This window comes from Canis lupus, chromosome 31 (assembly GCF_003254725.2).
Source record: "Canis lupus dingo isolate Sandy chromosome 31, ASM325472v2, whole genome shotgun sequence".
NCBI classification, from domain to species: Eukaryota; Metazoa; Chordata; class Mammalia; order Carnivora; family Canidae; genus Canis; species Canis lupus.
Window position 1 is genome coordinate 32,714,473 of NC_064273.1, and position 20,984 is coordinate 32,735,456.

Below are 20,984 nucleotides of genomic sequence, written 5' to 3' on the forward strand. Positions count from 1 at the left end.
AAGGTGTGTCCTAAGTTGAGGTGAAACCAGGTAACTTCAGGCCCTAAGTGGTCTGTGATGATCTGGAAGTGTTTCTCTAGAATTAATTCATAGACCATCATTAGACTGGAAAGTAACTGGCTCTGACTTCTAGAGCTCTCTGAGAGGACTATACACTTTCTAGATCAATCTCTGTGGTCTGCTGATGTCAGAGTCCAGCCAACCAGTCATGAACTGTCATGAACTGTCTCCTTCTTCACTTTGGGGAATGATGGTGGCAGGGGTTATTTATTATTGCAATAAGAATGTTGAAGATACAAGGGACAATTTCACTGCTTTTCCCTGTACACCTTCAACTTTGCTTGTTTCCCCTTACCTTTGGAGGAAAACTCAGGTCATTGCATATTTCTGGTCAACTTGAGGTATTAAAAAAACCTACGGTCACTTTTAGTCCAGTCTCAATTTTGTACTTAGAAGGATGAGTCCTACGTAAGAATCTCTGTGTTCACCATCCATTCAAGGTACAGGTATTTCTGTAGGAAGTCTTAGTGAGCAGAAAACTTCCAACTTGGGGGTGAAGGGGTTGGACGGATTCTCTTCTTTACGATTCTCTTTTCTCATTTCTGAAAAATTTGGCGTGGCCCCCCTGGACCATAGAGAGTGGGGAGGGGAGAATGATAAAGGAGGCAGAAATAATCTTCCTTACCAGGAACTGCTGGAGGCCAGCATCATGCCTTCTGGGCAATTTGTGCAAAGGTAGTGCCTTTCTCTAGTGAGCTGCTTTGTTCAGAGATTGTTTCCTTGTGGAGCAGTTTCTTTGGAGCAGGTGTGGTCCCTTCCTTCTCAGGCTTCATCACTGACTCTTCCCGCAGACCCCAGGAGCCCTCCTCAGTCCCTGTGGCTTCCTTCTGCCAATGGCTTGCCAAGGCATCTCAACCAAATAGCATCATGGTCTCCTGCAGAGGAAGATGGATGCTACCCAAAGTTTGTTTTTGATGAATTTCGACGACATCTGACGATGCCACACACATACTGAAAGAACATGGAAAGGTGTATAGCTCATATAGTGGAGGTCTTTGGGCAGCAGAGCAGGCCTCTTGAGTAGGCCCCAAATGGCTTGAAAGAGCAAGGGATGGAGCCCAACCTGGTCTTTTAATGTGAGGGCAAAGGTTCCCCCCAGCAGAGGGAGTCCCCAGGCTTTCTAGGCTCGTGTTCATAAAAAGGCACAAGGGGAAGAGGATGGTGAGGCTTCAGAGCCATCAGTAGTCAGATAGGAAACATAGGGTCAGTTTCCTCATTACAAACAGGCTCTGTAGCAGTGCATCCTGGTCCAGATCAGTGTGTGGGATTCCCTCATGCACACATCTTTTCTCCATCACTACAAGTCATGGTAGAGTGGTGAATTGCTAATTTGATCTTTATTTACATAAGATTTATTTATCTATCTATTTATTAAGTGTGAATGGGGGGAGGAGCAGTGGGAAAGAGACAATCTCAAGCAGACTCCCTGTTGAGTGCGGACCTAGACCAGGGCTTGATTTCACAACCCTAAGATCAGAACATGAGACGAAATCATGAGTCAGATGCTTAACCGGCTGAGCCACTCAGATGCCAATAAAAGGAAATATTTTTATTAAGAGTTTGAAATCCAGGTGAAGAAAAGTTGGAAGCTGAACATGAGTTGGTTACCTTCTGGAATGATTCAAATCTTAGGCACTGGAGAAAGTAAGAAGGGAAATAAGGTTATGGAATCAAACTCTGTTGTGGATGTAGGTTACTCATGTCTTATTAGATTTCTCACTACCCAGGACTTCTTGGCTTACCTCCATCTATTGTCAATCAGTTCAAGTTCTGTGTTTATGTGATGAGAAACAGAAATATGTATTAATACAGCAAAGAATGCAGTGTAGAAAGAGCTTTGGATAGTTGGCAGACTGTGATATTTGTCCCAGCGAAAAGTCTTCTGAAGGTAATAACTATGCTGGGACCCACAGTGTGATTTAGGGTTGCATGACTGAGCTGGGAATGAGCAACTCATTTTGTATACCTCCGTCAACTCCCATGAAGAATGTCCTACCCCAACTCCATTATTCCCATCTTTTGCTGGGCTGATTTTTACCTTTATTTTTGACATCTTCATTTGTTTTGCTTGGAAACTTAATTAAAGTTTAAGGTGGTCAGACATTTCTGAAGACAGAGTGATCTCTTTTTAATGGCATGTTGCAGTTGGAACCCAGCCTCTTAGGAAGTGTGAAACTGGGAGGCATTTTGTCTGACTCCTTCCACTTGGTGAGGTGACTCAGGACCAATTTAGATTTTGCTGAAATTATAGTAATATTTTAGAAAACTTATGCTTTGGATACATAAGTGCAAGGGATGCACAAAAATGCAAGCATCAGGGTGCGGGAGTCCTTGACCATCTGCATTCCCCAAATGAAGTGTGCATTTCTGGGAAATAAGAGACAGCTTTGAAGATGGAATGCTGGTAACTATGTTGTAGAAAGGTCTGGGAACTTTTTTTATTATTAAAGATTTTATTTTTTGAGGGAGAGAGAGAGAGAGAGCAGGGAAAGGGACAGAGGAAGAGGGAGAGAGAGAGAGAATCCCATGTGGACTCCATGCTGACTACAGAGACTTATGTCGGCTTGATCTCACGACCCTAAGATTATGACCTGAGCTGAAATGAAGAGTCACAGGCTTAATGGACTGAAAGCCTCTTCTTACTCTCCTTCCTCCCTTGACACCTCTTTACTGGGTGAGTAGCCTTGAGATCCATGAGTCTGGCTCCAAGCCTTCTTCACTGTGCTGTCCAGATTTTTTGTCCTATTATGCATTCTTCTCTTTTCAACATTGCTCCAATGTCAGGTCCTTTCTCAATAGGGGAGAGGAGAGGGATTTTCTTTTCTCATTACCACTTGTAGGAGGTGAAGACACGCTTGCTCAATAAAATATGTGATACAATAATGAGGGCCCTTGATTGCAGGTGAGAACATTCCTCCAACAGAGCTAAAGTCAAATTCGTGTAGCAGTGACCAGCTGACACTGCCATGTCAGCATAACCTAGTAATAGAGGGTATCGGTTTCCTAGGCCCTCCAGTGCATATCTGAACAACATTTTTGGGAAAACATGTCTCTTTCTCTTACTAGATGTGTAACTCAAGCAGGTTGGTGAAACTTTGCCAATCTCATTTCTTTCCCCCTGATGAAGTAGAGATGCTGACTCTGTTATTGGTTTCTGTTATTTTGTCTGCTAGGTGTCTCTTTCTTTGGGGAGTGGTTCAACACCATCTGGTGCTGGAAGGGCTGCCAATCACCAGCCACACATCTCTGGCCACAGGGCTGGACATTTAACTCAGGCCTGGCCAACAATAGTGATCCACTCTCTTAGCCACAGACAGTGGCCCAAAGCTGGGAAAGTGACTCAAGTGAGGTCAATTGGAATCCTTCTCTGGAGTTTTATTCATTCTAGTGACAGTGGCAAACCCTGTCTTATTCCTTGCATCAAGAACTAAAGGGAGTTGCTGAATCCGCGTTTCCTATTACACAGGGGGAAAGAAAGCATGTTTGGAAGGAGAGAATAAACCAAAGAGAGCCAAATATAAGTAGAGGGAGGAGGGGAGAAGGGGTACCAGGCTCATGAGACTCCAGGAGACCCTTTCCCTTGTCATCATCCCCAAGGATGCATTTACCCCCAGACTTCTTTCTCAATGTGTTTCTTCAAAATTCCTTTTTTGTTTGTATTAGTTTTGGTTGGGTTTCCAGCACTAGAAACTAAAACTAAAAAAAAAAAAAGTCCTGACAAAATAAAATATTTACTTTATAGGGTTTTGAGCATTAAATTAAGTATTATATTTATTAGATGCTTAATTAGCACAGTATCTGAAGAATGGTAAGCACCTAATAACTTATGGTTAACAGTACTGGTGGGATTTGTCTTCTTCCTTGAACCTGGCCAGTAGAGTGTCATTTGTGGCATTCAAAAGCATCAACATCATCTGAGAGTCTGTTAGAAATGCTAAATCTCGGTCCCTATATATGATCTTCTCAATCAGAATGTGCATTTGGCAAGGTCCACACATGAGTTGTATGCAAAATACACTGTTAAAAGCACTGGCCTGGGTATGGCAATGAATTTTTAGATGTACCACCAAAGGTATGATCTGTGTCATAAAGAATTGATAAGCTAGGCTTTATTAAATTGAAAACTTCTATCAGTGAAAGACAGTATCAAGAGAGTTAGAAGGCAAGTCATAGACTGGGAGAAAATATTTACAAAGATATATCTGACTATTATCCAAAATATACAAAGAATGCTTTGAATAAAAAAGACAAGAAATAGCAAATGTTGGCAAAGATGTGGAGAAAAAGAAATGCTCATGCGCTGTTGGTGGGAAGGTAAGCTGGTACAGCCACTGTGGAAAACAGTATGAAAGTTCCTCAAAAAATTAAAAATGGGGGGATCCCTGGGTGGCTCAGCGGTTTGGCGCCTGCCTTCGGCCCAGGGTGTGGTCCTGGAGTCCTGGAGTCCCGGGGTCGAGTCCCACATCAGGCTCCCTGCATGGAGCCTGCTTCTCCCTCTGCCTATGTCTCTGCCTCTCTATCTCTCTCTGTGTCTCTCATGAATAAATAAAATCTTTAAAAAAAAAAAATTAAAAATGGAATTGCCATATAATCCAGTAATTCCACTACTGGGTATTTACCCAAAGAAAATGAAAACTCAAATTCAAAAAGATATATATACCCGTGTTTACTGCAGCGTTATTTACAATATCCCAATAGAAACAATCCAATAGATGAATGTATAAAGAAGATGTAGTGTATTTATACAATGAAATATTACTCAGCCATAAAAAAGAATGAAATCTTGTTATTTGCAACAATATGGATTGACCTAGAGGGTATTATGCTAAATGAAATAAGCCAAACAGAGAAAGACAAAATACCATATGATTTTCTTCATGTGTGGGATTTAAGAAACAAAACAAAGAAAAAAAGACAAGCAAAACTCAGACTCTCAAATACAAAGAATAAATTGGTGGTGCCAGGGGAGTGGGAAAAAATAGATAAAAGGTATTAATAGCGCACTTACTGTGATGAACACTGAGTAATGTACACAATTGTTCATTGTATTTACATTGGAAACTAATATAACACTGTTATATTGTACCCGATTAAAAACTTTTTAAAATAAAAAATGACATTCTCTTCTGGTCTATACATATGAAAATATGCTCCACATCATTGTCCCTCAGGGAAATGGAACTTAAGACAATAGTGAAAAGGGGACCTGGGTGGCTCAGTCAGCTGAGTGTGTTGGACTTTTGATCTCAACTCAAGTCTTGATCTCAGGGTGGTGAGTTCAAGCTTCATGTTGGGCTCCATCCTGGGCATGGAGCCTATTTAAAAAATAAATAATAATAAAAAAATAAAGCAGTAAATTCTTTGGGGTGCCTGAGTGGCTCAATTAAGCATATGACTTTGGTTCAGGTCCTGATCTTGGGGTCCCAGGATTGGGCCCCACATTGGGCTCCCCACTCAACAGGGAGCCTGTTTGTCCCTGTATCCCATCCCACCCCCTCCCCTCACTTGTGCTCTCCCTCTCTCTCAAATAAATAAATAAAATATTAAAAAAAGACAATAGTGAGATACCACTATATGCTTATTAAAATGTCAAAAACCCAGAACACTGACAACATCAAATGCTGGCGAGGATGTGGAGCAATAGGAACTCTCACTCATTGCTGGTGGGAATGCAAAATGATATAGCCACTCTGGAAGACAGTTGGTGTTTTCTTTTTAATAACATTAAAAATACAGTTATTATATAGGATCCAGCATTCTAGTTCCTTAGTAATTACCCAAAGGAGTTGATGACTTAGGTCCGTCCACACAAGAACCTGCACATGGATGTTTATAGCAGCTTTATTCGTAATCATCAACACTTGGAAGCAATCAAGATGTCCTTCAAAAAGGAAATGGATTAGTAAGCTATGCTACATCCAGACAATGGAATATTACTCAGCATTTAAAAGAAGTGAGTCATCAAGCCATGCAAACACACAGAGGAAACTTAAATGCATATTGCTAAGTGAAAGAAGCCAACCTGAAAAAGCTACATAATATATGATTCCCAATATATGGCATAATGGAAAAGAGAAATCTATGGAGACAATAAAAAGATCAGTGATTACTAGGGGTTGGGGAAGAGGGGAAGGATGAATAGGTGGAACACAAATTTTTAGGGAGCTAAAAAACCCTGTAAGATATTAAATTATAGATACACGTCATTATACATTTTGCAAAACCTATAACATGTACACCACCAAGAGAAAACCCTAATGGAAACTATGGACTGGGGATGATTTTGATGTTTCGATCCACGTTCATCAATTGTAACATGTGCACCATTCTGGAGGGTGTTGTGGATACTGGCAAAATCAGTGCATGTGTGAGAGCAGGAGGTATGTGGGAAATCTTTCGCTGACGCTCAGTTTTGCTGTGAATTCAAAACTTCTCTAAAAAAATTAAGTCTGAAAAGAAAGCACAGTCTGGACACCAAAAACACAAGCAGCAAAAGTAAAACCAGACAAAATAGATCAAAATCGAACTTCTGTGTGTTAAAGGACACATTCCACAGAGTGAAACGCAATCTAAAATATGAGGTAAAATATTTGCAAATCATATATCTGATAATATATAAAGAACTACAAGCCAACAACAAAAAGACCTCAAATAACTCCGTTAAAAGACAGGCAAAGGATTTAAACAGACATTTCTCGGAAGATGATATACAAATGGCAATAAGCACATGAAAAGATGCTTAATATTACTGATCCTAAAGAAAATGCAAATCAAAACCACAATGAGGTATCACCTCCCACCCAATCGGTTGGCTACTATTAAAAAAAAAAAGCAAAACAAAACAAACAAAACCCCAGAGAATAATGAATGTTGGAGATGATGTGGTAAAATGGGAACCCTTGGACAATGTTGGTGGGAATGTAAACTGGTACAGCCTTTGTGGGAAATTGTCTGTCGGGTCTTCAAAAAATTAAACAGTTACCATATGATCCAGTAATTCTACTTTTTTTTTTTTTTTTTTAGAATTCTACTTTTAAGTAAGTTCTTAAATGAATGAACACAGGAACTCAGAGGCCATGTCCACCTGTGTTTATAGCAGCACCATTCACAATAGACAAGAGATAGAAACAACCCAGTGTCCATGGATAGATGAATGGATAAATAAAATGTGGTCTCTCCATACAACGGAATATTATTCGCTTAAAAAGGAAGTTCTGACATGCATTACAATGTGGATGAACCTTGATGACATTGTGCTGAGTGAAATAAGCCAGTCACAAAAGGACAAATACTAATCCTATTCATATGAAGTATCTGGAGACAGAAAGTAGAGACAGGAAGAAGAGTGGTAGTTGCCAGGGGCTGAGGGGAGGGGGGTCAGAGTGAGGAATTGCTGTTTAATGGGTACAGTTTTAATTTTATAAGATGAAAAAGTTCTGGAGATTGGTTGCACAGCAGGGTGACTATACCTAACACTCCTGAACTAGACACTTAGAAATGATTAAGGTGGTAAATTTTATGTTATGTGGGGTTTTTTATCCCCTCTCCCCCCGCCCCACCCAAATTTAGACAAATAGAAAAAAATAAAAATTAAAAAGCACTGGCCTGGTTGATTGGAAGTTCTCTGATGATGGTTTGAGGAAAAGTGATGTCACAAGTGTTTGTCTTACTATTCCAAACAGAGACACTCCGAGATGTGCCACAGAAGTCAGAAAGTCAGTGAGGTAGAACAAAGGCTTCACAAACATGTGGAAAGAATTGAAGGTGAGAATATCACTAGCACAGAATTTACGACAAACAGTCTTCGTCTCTCCCCTGGCTTTCACAGAGCTCAAAAAAGACTCTTCGCAGCTGAAGTTCCACTTGGCTCTTCCATAACTGTTACCTTGCTTCTTTGTAGTAAAATCTAGTCAGAATTCTTTTCTAATCTAATTAGGGCAAGTTTGTTCCAGAACTAAATGTAGCCCTCACAATACAGAGGGCTCTTGTTCTAGAAAAATTTTTTTCAAGGCCCGTTGAGTGGAAGTTTGCACTGATTTGTAATTTGAAAACAATCCTAGAAATGATCTTTATCAGTTCTTATCATACCGATTTTACGAAAGTATCAATGATCTGAAAGTTCTCAGGACCAACTTCATTCACAACCAGTGGCAGCTTCTAATAGAATTTTCTATGGTTCAGTCAAGGAGATTAGAAAAAGAATTCCAGGCCTGAGATTCTTTCCTTCCTTCCTCCCTCCCTTCCTCCCTCCCTTCCTCCCTCCTTCCTTCCTTCCTTCCTTCCTTCCTTGATTCTGGTCAATGTAATAAACACACAAAGGGTTGCTTTCCAAATAGAGACCAAAATATTATATTAATGGCTAGACAAATTCCCAGTGCCCTCTCAAATGCATGGCTTCTGGGACACTTTAATGGGGACACAGGTTTGACCTGTGCTCAGAGTAGGGCTTTTGGGGGAGACTGGAAAAATAGCTCCCCAAAAGCACATCTGTGCCCTGATCTCTGGAATCTGTGAATGTGACCTCGTATGGTAAGAAGGCATCCTTACAGATATCATTAAATTAAGGATAGTGCGACAGACAGATTTTCCTGGATTATCCAGGTGAGTCCTAAATGGCATCACATGCATTCTCTATATGAAGGAGGTAGAGCAAGGTTGGACAACTCGCAGAGGAGAAGGTGACCTGAAGACAGAGCAGAGAGAGATTCAAAGATGCTGGCTTTGAAATTGCAATGATGTGGCCACAAGTTGGTGACCTGAAGACAGAGCAGAGAGAGATTCAAAGATGCTGGCTTTGAAATTGCAATGATGTGGCCACAAGTCAGGGAATGCTGGCTGCCACCAGAAGGTAGAAGAAGCCAGAAACAGACTCTCCCTTAAGCCCCTGGAGCACAACCCCACTGACACTTTGATTATGGTCCAGTGATTCTAATTTCAGACTTCTGGCCTCCAGAACTATGAGAGAATGATTTCAGTTATTTTGAGCCAAATTTGTGGTAATTTGTTATAATGACAAAAATGAATACATTTTTTAATTGTTACAACTAAATGAGGCCTCTATGCCATGTGCATCCATCCTTGGTGCACTGGTGTATGCACCCAGATGCATACCTCCTGTATGAATTCCCAGGAGGCCAGCTGCAAGGAGACAGGAGTGGGGTGACAGGCAAACAGAAGGCTTTTGCACTGAGGAGGAGGCGAAGAAGAGATCTGTCTTTGAGGCACACTGACCCTGCCCACTAGTAAATACAGTTCTTGAACTTCATATTTCCAATCCAGCTCCCTTGGGGAGGAAAGAGCAGGAAGGTCACAAGGGATCAAAATTGTTGCTTACAAAATGACCCATCCTTGACCCACCACCTCCCTTGTACACATTATGGAGAAAGTTTGCTTGGGGCAAAAATAGTGCTCCTCCTCTTCCCCCCATCCTCTATGTCCCCAGTGAATCTCATCTTCATTTCCCTTTCCACCCCCTCAACTTACTCTGCCTTCCTGTGGATGGCATCATCATGACACGCCCTATACACAATAGGAAAAGGTGTGACTTTTGACTCCCCTTCTTCCATCATGCCCCCATATGCAACTGGAAATTTAAGCCATTTTATGCTCCACTAAAAATGTTTGGGAAAGAATCTCCTTTTTCCATTCTCTTGTCCTCTTTCGCCTGAGACTCGCATACCTAAATCTGATCCATTGTTGCCCCAATACAACTCCTTTAGTGGCTTCCTGTTACATTTAGCATAAAGTTCTAGCTTTTTATGGTTTAAACTTGCTTTCTTTTGAGATTCAGCACCTCTCTTACTTTTACTCTGCCCTTCACTCTAAACTGAGACCATGGCCACATGGATGCTGTGTGTCCTGACCACAGAAGTGGTTTCATGGCTCTGAGTCTATTGTCCTTTCGGCTGTGCAATCTTCCATGGCTCCCCATCGGAACTGGGAGAACAAAGCCCAGCCCTCTGAGAGTGCCTCTCTTTGACACTAGAGGAGGAAACCTGACCAGAGGGCTCCTGGGAGGACAAGTTGTCCTGGACATTGCCGATCAGCATCCTTGTCATTTTCAGCAAGATTCTCAGAATTTTTTGGGACACTTGTTCCAAAAGTTTCCAGATTGCCACCTCAACTGAGTAGATTCCCACCCTTGGTATTCTTCTAGAGTGTATACATTCATTTCTTGTTTAAAGAAAATTGTTTTACTTTTTTTCTTTAATAAACTCTAGTTTATAAGATGCCAATCTTTGCACTTAATTTTTTTTTGTGGTAAATTAGAGGAAACTACTCTGATTTCACTCTGTATCCAGACCACCACCTCCTACTGCTCCTTCTGCTTCCTCCCTCCAGTTTGTGAGCTTCTGCAGGGCAGCCTTCTTAGCCTTGCCCCAGCACCAGTCACTCAGCACTTCCTTCCCCATTGGAATGTGTACAGATGTGCAAAGACTGCCTGATGGTATAGTAGATCCCTTGGGAAATAGTGCATTTTCATATCAAAACATGTGATGTGCAGCTATTGATTAAGTACCACAACTCTGAATTGTTTGAGCATTTTCCCAGAAATTTTAAACCAGAAGTTACTGAGCTGCCTGACAGAGTCAAGTTTATTTTGTCTCCACTGCCAGAAGAAATAAGGGATCATGAGCATGTTGGGTTTTGCTATGGAGGAACATGTTGCATCTCTGCACAGGCAAATTTTAACCTTAGGCAGAAGCTGAGTTCCATTGTCCCGTTGGGAGCAATTGGCTCCCCACCTACACAGACCACATTTTTGCTTCAGATCAAGCTCCTGACCTGGGTCTAACTGTTGCATCTCGGAAAGCAAGTTCAGTTTTACCCAAAGCACTCTTCATGAGCTATGGCAACTTTTGCAGGAAAAGTCTATTTTGTGTGGTGGGATCTATAGTCAATCCCATGTATGCCCCTTGGAAGAAAGTACTCTGCATCTAGCTTTTCCTGCTTTTGATTGGTTGACATTTATCACCCACGATCTCTAGGTCAGGGATGCTCCAGTTGCAGCATCTCCTGTTAATGGATAATATAGGAACATTTGCACTATAGGCAAATATAGTGGCCATATTAATGGACAAACCAATAGAACGGAAGATTTAGGTCTTCTCTGCACTTCCTACTGGACTTACCACTTTATGCGTGCTTTATCAATGTCGGAGAAGAGACAACGATACTGAACAAGACCTAGAGATCATAGTTGTAAGCTCTGAATGAGTCTGTTCCCATGAAAGGGTTTTAGCCGTCCCCTATTTGGGATCATGCTGTGCAAACAGATACCCATTGGATGGAAGAGAAGACTGCTTGCCCTCTTTATAAGGTGGAGGGGGCTGCAACCACAATAAATGGCATCAGCTGAATGTCTGCAGTGACCTTACCTCTTATAGAGAAGTCCTAGAGATCTTTCTAGCCCGCTTCATGAAAATGAGACAGCCCAGTACCTCTGAGAAAAATTGCCATGTGCCCTGAGTGCACCTTTTGGGTTCTACCCATTCTGGGTCCCTCCTAACAGAGTGAAACAACTTTTCTCTGCCCAAGCAGAACTCTCAAATGGTACCTTGATTTGTTTATGCAGAAATTCTTTGGAATTATAGTTAAATGCCCTGTCCATTCCAAGATAGTTCTTCCTCCGGCTAAGACCAATAACTGTGGAAGGAGTAGCAGCCGAGAGCCACTCCCTTTTGGAACATTTTCTGTCCACTAGCAAACCAACCTACACCTGTGCCTTGATCACACTCCTGGAACCTGGTCTTCCTTGTGGCACTTGGGTCCATTGATCTCCTGATTGTATTTTCAATGTCCTCCTCTGTCCCAAACACCTAGGATAGTGCTTCCACCCATGGAAACAGAAAGAACCCATAAAGTTCTGGGCATCAAGGGACTACTTGGCAAACAGAGCCTCATTTCCTACTCATTATGCTCAGAAATATGAGGAATGGAAGGAGCACAAAACTAATTGGAAAAAAATGGAAAAAATAAAATTAGCCATCAAAAAATAAGGGATTGAAATAACATAAGGTACAACTATGATGATGAGATAGAATTAATAGCATAGATAGAGTGGGGGGCAACACACCAAGGAAGTGGTCAAAAAAGGCAAGAAACATAGGTGGAGATTAACATGAACATAGGAGTCATTAACAAATGGAGCAACAGGTTTTGTTTTGTAAGATGAACTTTGCAACCAATTTACTCCACCAATTGATTTTATGGTTTTGTTTTGTTTTTCTTCCCCGTAGAATCATCTGGTTGTCAGATTCCTCTTTCCTCATTAAATTGCCTGGTTTACTTTAAAAATATAATGACCCCAATCTTAAAGACAGATGGGGCAAAAGAGAGAATTGTGTCCTGGAAACATATCAGAATTTTCTCAGGTTGGATGGCAGAGGGATTATCATCAGCAGAAATAGAGAGGAGAAGGTAACAAGGAACATTGATCACATCTATAAACTGATGAACCAGAGTGTTCCTTGGATCCAAAGACTCTTTACCCTGGAATTTCATCTTCATGTGAGAGTTAGGCTACCCATTGAGTCTGATTCCATAAGAAACAGAAAATAAAGGAACAGAGAGTAGACAGAGAAGGAGAATTCAGGGAACCAAGGCTTCCCAGGCTGATGGTCATCTCCTGCTTCCAACAACTGCTTCCTTCAGCAGAGGTGTTTTGCCACTGAGTATCTGGGGTCTCCCCAGTGCCATCTTGGGTCCCTTAGCAGCCTAACAAGGAAGTCATAGCAGGTACCTTCCAAGGCCAGGAAATGCCAACATTTACTGAGCCACTTTACATACAACCTACAAATCCTTACACATGAGGAAACAGAAGATGCCAGAAGTTCAGTCATTTCTCCAAGTTCTGCTAAGTGGCGAAGCTATGCTTTTAGGCCATCTGATGCTCAAGCCTGTACTGCCTCCACAAAGTCATGCTGTCTCATTCACAAGATAACATATTTCCCAACACCTTATTCAGATTGTGTGGTTGCATTAGGAAAACATGCCTAACAAATAATGCAGGGTCACATTGTGCTGAGATATCCTTTGGCTTGTACTTTGAGAGAGAACCCAGGTTTGTTGACTTTCCCCTGGATCATTTTCTGAATTTTACGGCAAACATCTTGAAGGATATTTCATGTAGACCCTATGTCTCCTTAAAAATTCATTCCAGGGATGCCTGGGTGGCTTAGTAGTTAAGCGTCTGCCTTCCGCTCAGGTCATGATCCTGGGGTCCTGGGATCGAGTCCTATATTGGGCTCCCTGCAAGGAGCCTGCTTTTCCCTATGCCTGCATTTCTGCCTCTCTCTGTGTGTCTTTCATGAATAAATAAATACAATCTTAAAAAAAGAAAATTTATTCCACAACTCTTGCTGGGTATCTACTAAGATCAGTTTCCATGTGAAATGTCTAGAGATGATAAGAGCACATCCCTGCCTACTGGATGTTCAGGGTTAAGTGAAGGGGACAGTCACAAGCCCTGAACTATCTATAACCTGATGAATACAGTGATACAGGCTAAGCACCAGAGCCAAGAAAGAGGCTCATACCTTCAACAACTACTTACTGGATGCTCACTATGCCTCTCTGTTTTTCTCTTCTCTCTGTCTCTTGCATGCCCAAGTATGCTATTTCCAAAAATTGGATAGGGGGGTATAGTAGCTACCTGTTGTCTTTTCCTGTCCCCCTTTTCTCATTGTTTTGCTGGCACTATACCATTTTTCTTCTGGGGGAACTGTTATTTCTCCACTTCTTGTCCATGTGACTCTAAAGGTAGCTTGACCTACTTCCTGGAGTGGAGACATAAGTTGCTCCACAATCCTGTTCAGAGATAGGTTTGGGAATGAGCATGTGATCCAAATCAGACAAGATAAGATTATCCTAGGACATTGGGCCTATGGAGAAAGAACACTCTCTTCTGTGGTTGCTAAGCAGGTGGGGTGTACACCTGGATATGCAGGCTCCCCCAGCAGAGAGATTCAAGGAGAATGAAGATGACCTAGAGGGAAGACAAACAAAAGGCAGAGATGGATTGGACCTGGGTGGTCATTTTGCACCCTGGGCCCCATCATGTGTGAGAAGATGTGTGGACTTGTGGATGTGTGATTCTTCCAAACCTCCAGCTTAATCTTCACACCAGCTCAACAGGAAGAGCTTGAAGAGCTGTTAGTCATACAGTACTCTCTGACTTCCATCTGCTATTGTTGTTGGTAAATAACTTCTTTGGGAAGGCCATTGGAGGAAGGGTGTCTGGCAAGGTAGGATTCAGGTATGCTTGGGTCCCTGGTCATAATCTTAATCACAATATTGTCAAAAGTCATCAATATCCTCAGCAGGGGCCATGAAATCATTTCCCAGCTTGTATTCAGATAGGATTTAAGTTCTCTAAGAGCTTTGTGTCAACACCATCAATGGTTATTTGCAGGGTCATATCATTGGCTTTCTCACCCAAGAAACTGTTAATGAACTATGGCTATAAAACCTGAAAAAGTGTGAATGGAAAAACACCCAAACCTCTGTCTCCATGGTGTTCGTATACAACCAATTACTTGCAATCATTGCAAAGGACTTTAACTTGAAATAAAACACCCTTTCCATTATATCTTAAAAAGTATGGTGATAGGTGGTAGCTACACTTGAGGTGAACACAGCATAACATATAGAGAAGTTCAATCAGTATGTTTTATACCTGAAACTAATGCAATGTTGTGTCAACTCTACTCAAATTAAAAAAAAAAAATTAAGGTACAGATACCTGGGCATCTGGGTGGCTCAGTCAGTTGAGTGTCTTGACTCTTGGTGTCTGCCCAGGTCATGATCTCAGGGTCAAGATATCCAGCCCCATGTTGGGCTCCATGCAGAGCAAAGAGTCCATTTAAGATTCTCTCCCTCTCCCTCTCCCTCTGCTCATACTCTCTCACTCTAAAATAAATAAATAATAAATCTTTAAAAAAGTAAAGTACAAATACCACAGTCAGGTCTTTCTACTAATATAAAGTGCTAATTGACCACCACCCAACTATTGAAAAGGTTAAATGAAACCTACAGTAACATATCTGATAAGAAAGTGAAGCAACAGGAACTCTCTGTCATTGCTGGTGGTAATGTGAAATGATACAGCCGCTTTGGAAATTGGCTTGGCAGTTCTTAGAAAGTTAAATATAGACCTACCATCTGATCAAGGAATCACACCCCTAGGTATTTACCTAAATGGGTTGAAAACTTATGTTCACACCAAAACCAGCACACTGAATGTGGATAGCAGTTCTATTCATAATTTCCCAAACTGGTAGCAACCAAACTGTCCTTCAGGATGTGGTTCATCCATACAATTGAATATTATTCAAAACTGTGCTGTGAAGCTACAGACATGGAGAAAACTTAAATGCATATTGCTAAGTGAAAAAGCCAGTTTGGAAATGTTACATATTGAATGAGTCCAACTATATGACACTCTGGATAAGGCAAAAGTGTAAAAACTAGAAAAAGATCAGTGACTGCTGGAGGTTTGAGGATGAGGGGTAGGGAGGGAGGAGCAGGTTGTGCACAGATTTTCACGGCTTTAGTGAAACTATTATGTATGACAGGGTGACCCTGCATTTGTCAACAATTAGAACTGTAAAACACCAAGTGTAAACCATAATATAACCTAGAAACTTCAATCAACTTTAACAAATGGGCCACACTAATACAATGTATTAATTAATGCTAAGGGATACTATAAAGGGAGGGTTTTATGGGAACTCTCTGTACTCTGTGCTCAGGGTTCTGTTCTATAAACCTTAAACTGTTTTAAAAGTGAGGAATTAACTTAAAATGCTATTGATAACTCAATTTTTTCAATAGTTCAGAACATTGGCAAAAAGGCTTACATAAAATGCAAAACAATAATTTAGGTGTGTGATGTGATTTGAGATGTTAAATTTTGTAACAAGTAAAAAGCAATTAGATTAAAAACTATATCAGATTAGTATTTATAAATACACACGAAGTAAAATGTGCTGAAAAATAAGTTTCTCAGTTTCTGGATTTTTATGCAACTCTACCCACAATTGTAGAGAATTGGGTCAATCAGATATTAACTTTGAATATTAAAAAGAACAAAAGCGTTATGGCATAGCTAACATTTGAGTGTGAAAATCTGTATGTATGTGGCAAAAATCAATGCACACATTGATAAACATATTTTGTAAGCAAGAAACATATTTTGTAAGTAAGAAAATGAAATAAAGCATTAGTTAAGGAAGTAAGGTTATTAACTCTACACCCCATTCACATAGCATACAAAATATTAAACACTGTACAAGAGAAACTTAAACATTTATCTAAAAGTTCAAACCACAGATTATGCTTTGGTGCTACCGGCTGAAAAATGTCATTTTAAATAAAAATGACAATACATATGGATATACATTTCTAGTAAGATTTTTCAGCTGTGATGGCATAAATCCTTCTGCTGTAAATTATATCACACTTTGCTTGCAGGCTTAAAGAAATCACTGCCCTGGAAATGACTCTAGATTTAATTTTTGTATTTCTATGTGAACTCCTGAGGTGGACGTATATTTCTTCAAGAACGAGAACATTCCCCTGTGCAAGCTCTGCCTTCCCCAGGCTCTGTGCAATATTCTGTGCCCCATGGCAGGAATAATGCTTAACTATTAGCATCATAAATCTCTTGGAGGACAAGGTGTAGGTGATTTGAAAGATATATCGAGTGGAACCGAGCAAATTAGGCCTGTCTCTGTTGTTTCATCTTTATTTATTAATGGCAATAATTCTGTCCTAATCTTTTGTACAGCACTTTATCTATTATGTGGCATGTGAAGCTCTTCAAATGATCCTCATTGATGTCTTCCGTCTTCTCCTGCACAGGCAAAAGATGCAGATGGCTCTAATTCTTTTGCATGAGTCCACGAGGTCAACAGATTCTTGTGCTTCCTGCTGTTAAGATTCTGTACAGACTCGTCCTACCCTCCCCCAGATGAGAACTTCTAACTGATGAAATAAGCAGTAGACAGATCAGAGCTGATAAAAGTATGTTATTTTCAAGAGATAGAACAATTTTCAGGCATTGGGGTTGTTAACCTTAATTTTGTTGCAAGTATGAGCATGATTAAAGAAAGAACATATCAGTCAGAAAAAGTAGGCCAGTCACCACTGTAAGTAATGAAAAGTCAAGTCAGTAGAGGAATGTGGGTACTGCTCATCTAAGCTCTGTGGCCTGGGGAGGAGCCAGTTGGGTTTCCAGTTGTCTGGTCCCACTGCCCCAGGCCTAGCTTTTGAGAGGATGGATAAAGGGGAAGGGAGCTGACCCACTGGTAAGATTGTTTCCACTAAGCATTTCTCTGCCCGCCCCCCCACCCCAGTCCAATGCCATGATCACCCAGCAACTTTTTTTTTTTTTTTTTTTTTTTTACCCAGGAACCTTCTGATGATGAAGCGGCTTTTCATGTACATGTTCTAACCACAGGAAGAAATGGTTTGGCCATATACCTTTTGAATTTTAGTGTTTTTTGCATATAATTTCTTATTTTAAAAACAATTTTATTGTGGTAAATATACATATAGCCTATTATTTACAATTTTAACCATTTCCAAGTGTACAGTCCAGTGGCATTAGTTGTATTCACAATTACTATCACTACTATCCATTTCTAGAACTTTCTCATCATCTCAAACGGAAACTGTCTCCTTTAAATACTAACTCCCCATTTCTTCTCCTTTTAGCCCCTGACAAGGACTACTCTTTGCTTTTCTGAATTTACCTATTCTAGATACCTAAAATGAGTGGAAAATGCAGTACTTGTCCCTTTGTCTCCTTTCATTTGGGATAATGTTTTCAATGTTCACTCATGTTGCAGCATGCATCAGAGTTTTATTCCTTTTTAAAAATATTTCTTTTAATTTATTTATTTGAGAGAGAGAAACTGAGAGAGCAAGAGGGAGGAGCAGAGGGAGAGGGAAAAGCAGACTTCCTGCTAAGCAGAGAGCCTGATTCAGAGCTCGATCCCAGGACCCTGAGATCATGGCCTGAGTCAAAGGCAGATACTTAAACAACTGGGCCATTCCGGCGCCCCTAGAGTTTTATTCCATTTTAAGGGTGGATTATATTCTACTGTTATCTATACTACATTTTGTTTATTCATCAATCTTTTGTTGGGCATTTGGGTTGTTTCCACCTTGTGAGTAATGCTGCTGTGAACATGAGTGAACATGTGTTTGAGTCCCTGGTTTTGATTTGTTTCGGTATATACTTAGAAAGGGAATTGCTGGATCATGTGGTAATTCTATATTTAACTTTTGAGCAACTGCCAACATGCCTTTCATAGTGGCTGCACCATTTTGCGTTCCCAGAAGGAAACCAATTTCTACACATCCTTACCAACACTTCTTTCCTTTTCTTTTCTTTCTTTTTTTTTTTTTTTTTTTTTGGAGCGGGGATAATAGCCATTCTAATGCATGTGAAGTGGCATCCAATTGTAGTCTTGACTTATATTTCAGGAATGATTCCTGATAATGAACATCTTTTCATGTGCTTATTGGCCATTTATGTATCCTCTCTGGGGAAATGCCTATTCAAGCCCTTTGCCTACTTTTTAAAATTGGGTTGAATGATATAATTTCATAATGTAAATTTGTGTAAGTTCTTTGGTTACCCAATTCCTGGGCAACCTGGTGTTGAGAAAGACTGTGTTGGTCACGTTGACTCCAGAAGCTTGGCATGGCAGTTATTTCTATTATGAATTGAAATCTCCCTGTGGCTTTGTACTTCAGTCTTCTCAGCCTGGCTAATGGGACTTTATGCCCAAGACATGGCTTTGCTCTTGATCTCCTGACAAATTATTCTGAATGTATGAGGCAGGGGTCTACACCCAGATCACTATTTATTCCTCCTTGTGGTGAAAGACACTCTCTGAGGTTTTGGGGAGACAGTCATGGTGCTCCATGTTTTCTTGGTTAAAAGCTGCACTATCCAGTACAGTAGCCACTAGCCACATATGGCTTTAAAACTAGCCTTTCAAATTAAAATGAAATTAATGAAAATTTTTTAAAAATGAAGAAATCAGTTCTATTGTCTCCCTAGCCTCCTTTCAACTACTTGGTAGCCTCATGTGGCCAGTGTCTATTGTACTGAACTGTACTGTTCAGTCTATTGTACTGAACGATATAAAATTTTCCCCATCATCTCAGAAAGTTCTATTGCACAATAACGATCTAGAAAATACACACTTTAAAATGGGAATTGGAAACATATAAATAAAACAATAATAGTAAAAAAATGGCAGTAAAGAATAATGTTGGAACAGAATTGATATAGACACTATAACTACTAGGACAGAGTCCACTAGTATTCTCTGTTATAAAATCATTTGAAAAAATAACTAGGGGTGGTGGAAGGGGAGAAGGGCGGGGGGTGGGAGTGAATGGGTGACGGGCACTGGGGGTTATTCTGTATGTTAGTAAATTGAACACCAATAAAAAATAAATTAAAAAAAAAAAAACTTAACACTAGTGCCATGGCACAGGTTTGATGTGAGCACTGAGTGAGGATTAACAGCCTAGCACATAGTAAGCATCGTATGAGCATGTGATGAGCACAGAAACGCACTGTTGAGATCTCCTGCTTGTGGGAGTGCAGTTGAGAGCACTGTGCACACCAATGCCAAACTTTTTTGTGGACAGCACCAGCCAAAAGCAGAGTATGGCAGGGTGTTAGGGCCCTAGTGGCCTACTCCAAAATTTTTGGAACTCTGCTGCACTCCAAAACTCTTCCTTATCCAATCTGTCCTCCTTTTTTCTCTTTTTTCCACAGGTGTCAAACCTACAACATGGTGTGAAGTCTGTCGCATCTCCATCTCCTCCTGTTCTTTCCCCTAAGACATCTCTTGCATGTTGAATCTTGTCTTTGCATTGGCTGTGTGGCAGACCCAAACTGAAGAAAGTGCTTGCTTCTGCGAGTATTAATTTCTATGAAATGCATCCTCATCTTTTCGCCACATGAAACTTCTGAGAAGCCTTCTTACATTAAAATGCCCACATCAGCTGAGCAACCACTGCTTCTTTCATTTCTTCTCACTCCTTATCAGTGGGAAGCTCTTCTAAGCTCCCAGCTCTGCCGGCACAAGGCTGGTAGCACATCTTTCTGGTGTCCTCCAGAGGCGACTCTAATTTGGAGCTCTTGAAAGGGATGTTGTCTCCGATGTTACATTCAGCTCTTGAAACACATTCAATATCCAGATGCTGCCCATCGGTTTTGCCATTGGGTATAGGTTACCTATTTCCAATTGCTCTATGTGAGAAGAACACCGTGTACCTTTAGCCATCAGTTTCATGGAAAAAACTGGAGATACTTTTCCTTTAGTTTTCAGAATCTTTCATCAACCTTACTGTCTTCTTTCCCAGCTTGGTCAAAACTCAAAATGAAACCCTTGTGAGCACTGGACTTGAGATCCAGTTTTTGATCTGTTGTCCAGTCAGTGCTCAGGCCTTTTCTTCCATAGAACTTTACTTGTTCCTGTCTCCTCTTCCAGGGCCATGTCTATCCAGATTGTTAGCATTATTTATCTATGCAATGCCCAACAGATACCAGTGTTTCCCATGACCTGAAACAACCTGCACATTCTGCAAGGTAAAAAGGCATTTGTAGCAGATGCTGGTGCCCAGCCAGTAGCCCTTTGGGTCCTATCATTGTAGCAGTCTAGTTTCCAATTGCCAACATCTGCATCTTTGCCAGAGAGCTTCTTCTTGCCTCTAAGCTCTCTGTCTATGTGTATTGTGGGCCAGACAAGCCTGAGGAGAAGCTCATGCTTCAGTTTCTTCACCACAGGAAACCTGCTAGTGACTTGCTCAATGACTTCTCGTTGGATGCTTTCCCTTCCCTGTCTCACTGCCCATTCTGTTATGGGCGTTTCCTCTGATCATTTCCCTATAAA

General features: G+C 40.8%; 1 long non-coding RNA gene across 2 annotated transcripts; it reads left to right on the forward strand.

The window, feature by feature from the left end:
• The first annotated feature begins 7,725 nt into the window (after nt 1-7,725).
• Nucleotides 7,726-20,093, forward strand: LOC112661729 (uncharacterized). 2 transcript variants are annotated; one of them, XR_003137924.3, is made up of 4 exons: nt 7,726-7,824; nt 16,924-17,085; nt 17,473-17,530; nt 19,865-20,093. It is a non-coding gene; the product is annotated as an uncharacterized LOC112661729 (long non-coding RNA). The 2 variants fall into 2 exon arrangements; XR_003137923.3 differs by lacking the exon at nt 19,865-20,093 and having other exon boundaries at nt 17,473-18,107.
• Nucleotides 20,094-20,984: the final 891 nt, after the last annotated feature.